The 4,355-nt window shown below is 37.5% G+C and overlaps 1 long non-coding RNA gene across 2 annotated transcripts in view; it reads right to left on the bottom strand.

The window, feature by feature from the left end:
• Positions 1-4,355, bottom strand: part of LOC106882694 (uncharacterized) — a 343,192-nt gene that overhangs the window by 329,591 nt on the left and 9,246 nt on the right. For both annotated transcript variants that reach the window (XR_008264135.1, XR_008264136.1), the window contains exon 2: positions 1,339-1,433. This is a non-coding gene — a long non-coding RNA (uncharacterized LOC106882694). The remainder of the gene's footprint in view (positions 1-1,338; positions 1,434-4,355) is intronic.

Here is a 4,355-nt window from a genome sequence, read left to right as displayed (position 1 = left end):
TATATATATATATATATATATATATATGCGTGGTTGTGTGGTAAGAAGCTTCCTTCCCAGCCACATGGTTCCGGGTTCAGTCCCACTGCGTGGCACTTTGGGCAACTGTCTCCTCCTATAGCCGGGGTCCGACCAATGCCTTGTCATTGGATTTGGCAGACGAAAACTGAAAGAAGCTTGTTGTATATCCATCACTGTATGTATTTGTGTGTGTGTGTGTGTCTCTGTCTGAGTTTGTTTCCACCACCACCACCACAATTACGGGCCATGATGGAACACCAGGTTTAGTCGAACGAATCGATACCAGTACTTATTCTTGACAACTGACGTTTATGTGCTTAGGTTCCCGTGTCCTAGCAGTTCGACAAAAGCGAACGATAGAATGAGTACTAGCCTTACAAAGAATAAGTCCTTGAATCGATTTCTTCGACCAAAACCTTTCAAGGCGGTCCTCCAGCATAGCCGCAGTTAAATGACTGAAATATGTAGAAGTATAAAAGAATATATATATATATATTATTTTCTTCATATATATAATCTTTTATTCATTTATTTGTTGCAGCCATTTGACTCTAGCCATTATGGAGCAACAAGCTTAGACGAACGAATCGACCCCAGGACTTATTCTTTGTAAGCCTAGTACTTATTCTCTCTGTAGAATATCTGTAGAAATAATCTTAACAGAATATTGTAAAAAGCACTGCTAACGCAATAGGACGTGGTGTTGAATGTGTGGTAAGTAACTTGCTTACCAACCACACGGTTCCGAGTTCAGTCCCACTGCGTGGCACCTTGGGGAAGTGTCTTCTACTATAGCTTCGGGCCGACCACAGCCTTGTGAGTGGATTTGTTAGACGGAAACTGAAAGAAGCCCGTCGTATATATATATATATATATATATATATATATATATATATGTTTGTGTGTCTGTGTTTGTCCCCCGAACATCGCTTGACAACCGATGCTGGTGAGTTTACGTCCTCATAATAGAGCGGTTCGGCAGAATAGATCGATTGAATAAGTACTAGGCTTACAAAGAATCAGTCCTGGGGTCGATTTACTCGACTAAAGGTGATGCTCCAGAATGGCCGCAGTCAAATGACAGAAACAAATGAAAGAGATAAAGAGAGTATACTTTATAGCATATGTTGGTGGTATAACGAAATACCACTTACCTACACATCATTAACAGAGATTTAATATTTTAACGTTCTGACTACAACGTCTGCGACGACACTGTATCCAGCTTATGTTGGCCCTTCTTCCAGCTTCAACATCTTAGGAAATAAATCCATGCATACATGATTAGATGATAATATGCTGTAAAAATTTATTTACCAGGCCTTCGATGTTGAGATGTACTGTCCATGTCCAGGCATGCGGTCAATCAATATAGAGAGAGATCTCCGAATATTGTCGGCTAAAGATTCATTCTAAAACATGAAAGACAAACCTAAATTAATAGTTTTTTAGATATTGAACTCACTTAAATCACAAATCTTAATTCTGATTTCATATTACATAATTTTTTTTTAAATTCGAGACTCAAAGCCATTTAGTAGGAGGTAATGTTAGCAAATTATCTGATATATATTTCCGATACCTGGGGTGAAAAATAAAAACGAAATATTGGATTTAACTTTATGAGCTATAAACGTTTAATTCAGTCAGTCATTTAGTTAGCTTTCGCAATTCTAAGTCGCAGGTATATGCCTGCAATTTATATCATCCTCCTCGGCAGAGGAGGATGATATAAATCGTTCGCTGCGCGATTTTAACTGATAAGAAAGAAAGGCGGATGGAATTTAATGCAAAATTAATAGATTCCCCCAGTGATACTACTGTTCTTCATCTGTTTTATGATAATAATAATATTGATTTCTCAAACTGACACACGATCTATATTTAGGCAGATATTGATGATCTAGCCAATTCCAGAATCATATTGGCAATCATTTGTTCTATAGTTGGTATTGATCAGCTCTAGATCTAAATTAAAAAAATTGAGATTTGTAATCAAATGCCATATAAATTTTACCTGCCACTTTGACACATCTGTGTAATAAAAGTAGTAATTTTGATTTCAGATTATGGTACAAGGCCCAGTAATTCCAGGAGAAGGGTTAAGTTGATAATATCAAACCCAGTGCTTGAATGGTACTTATTTTATCGGCTCCGAAATGATGAAATATAAAGTCCACCATGGCAGAATTTGAACTCAAAATGCAAAGACAAACAAAATACCACAAAGCATTTTACTCGGAGTGCTAACGATACCGCCATCTCACTGCCTTAATGAAACAGACAATATTGGTTTAAAATTTTGTCACAAGGCCAGCAAGTTCAGGAGAAGCGGCTAGTCGATTACATTAACCTCGGTATTTTCAACAGGTACATATTTTATCGACCCCGAAATGGCGAAAGTAGAACTCAGTTCGTAAAGACGGACGAAATATCCCTTAGTGTTTCGTTCAGCGTGCTAAGGATTTTGCCAGTTCATCACCACAATAAAAGTAGTAATTTTGAAATTGAACATAGAGAAAAAAACTAAACAGTTTTATAGGGACTTGGATAAAGTCGATGTAATCTTTCACAGTCCTTCTCTGGTACATATTTTAACAACCATGCGATTATTAATGATAGAGTCGACCTCACCGGGATAGGAACTCACATCAAATAGCCTGTTACCATCCTTATAATAAGAGCTGCGGCATGAGTGACTGTGTGGTAAGTAGCTTGCCTACCAACCACATGGTTCCGGGTTCAGTCCCACTGCGTGGCACCTTGAGCAAGTGTCTTCCACTGTAGTCTCGGGCCGACCAAAGCCTTGTGAGTGGATTTGGTAGACGGAAACTTAGCGGTTCGTCAAACGAGACCGATAGAATAAGTACTAGGGTCACAAACAATAAGTCCTGGGGTCGATTTGCTAGACTAAAGGCGGTGCTCCAGCATGGCTACAGTCAAATTACTGAAACAAATAAAAGAGTAAAAGAGTATATCTTTGAGGCTTCAATATATATTGATTAGTTGCAGAGCAAAGCGATATCAAGTTTCTTAGGTAAGTGTATACGCAAGTCATATTGAAATAAAATACCTACGGGATGTTTAGGTGCGCCTTGGATGTTTTTAAAAGATAATTAAAGGCATTAGAAATTCATAAATATGCGCGAGTCTTTTTGAAAATCAGATTATATATTAACAAATGGGATAAAATAGCAAATTTAAACAGCAAATTTTAATTTTGCGTTTCTGTGTTTATCTTAAAAATTCGATTCTGTTGATGCATTCATGGCTTATTCATATAAAGTACTTGAAGACCAGAACTGTGGCATATTTCCACGACGTACCATTTGAAATTCAGAGAAGCAAAGCTATGTAGAGATACATACCTCATCACTTTGTTAGCGAAATAGTACGAGAAACACAGTGAAAAAAATAGTGCAAAAACATAATGAGGCGAAAAGAGTAAGGGATATTTAAATCTCTCAAGAGACACAGAACCCGGGTTGAACTGACCTTCCTGCAACAATTAATTACCATCGGTAGCCATGGCAACAATGTAGCCGTTATTACTATTGCTATTTTCCTTACGTTATAAACTGATGTTGATGTGGCTGCTGCCGATGACCAGGAAAGTGAAGCCTGCTGCTCGACTTTGCCTTTCATCCTTTTGGGATCGATAAAATAAATACCATTTAGAGGGGGTCGATGTAATCGACTAGTCCACTCTCCTAAAATTTCAGGTTTTGTACCTGTACTAGAAACGATTGCTGCTACTACAACTACAACTACTACTACTACTACTACTACTACTACTACTACTACTACTACTACTACTACTACTACTACTAGAGAAACTTTTACATTGTCAGAAACTGACGTAGCACATTTCTGCTCGTTTTAAACTTCAAATTATTGTTAGCTACTGTTATTTATGCTCATCCAGTTGACAATGAACTCCCCTTTTATACTAAAATAAAATACATTAACCATTCTAAAGAAAAGGGACGGGGATACAAAAAAATTGAGGGATTAAAAAGGTTAACGAGTGTTGAAGATATCACGTATGTATTTTCAATTTTCAGTCAATGACTCTCTTGAGGATATTTCTGCAGCGAAATAAATTTTAAAGCAGTGTCCCGCTCCTATGTACAAAGAGGTGTGTAGAATTAATTATTTTGTATAAGAATACAAAAGTAACCCTACCTGTCACGAGATGACCGAGTCGAGAGCTTAAATAATACCCTTCACTCAACGCCAACATTACGTTATGTCTCTGTTTAAACAACCACACAGGTAAACACGCACATACACACACACATACACACAAACACACACACACACACACACACACA

This window comes from Octopus bimaculoides, chromosome 5, assembly GCF_001194135.2.
Source record: "Octopus bimaculoides isolate UCB-OBI-ISO-001 chromosome 5, ASM119413v2, whole genome shotgun sequence".
In the NCBI taxonomy this organism is placed as follows: Eukaryota; Metazoa; Mollusca; class Cephalopoda; order Octopoda; family Octopodidae; genus Octopus; species Octopus bimaculoides.
The sequence above is the reverse complement of the archived record's forward strand: the minus strand, read 5'-3'. Positions and strand labels throughout refer to the sequence as shown.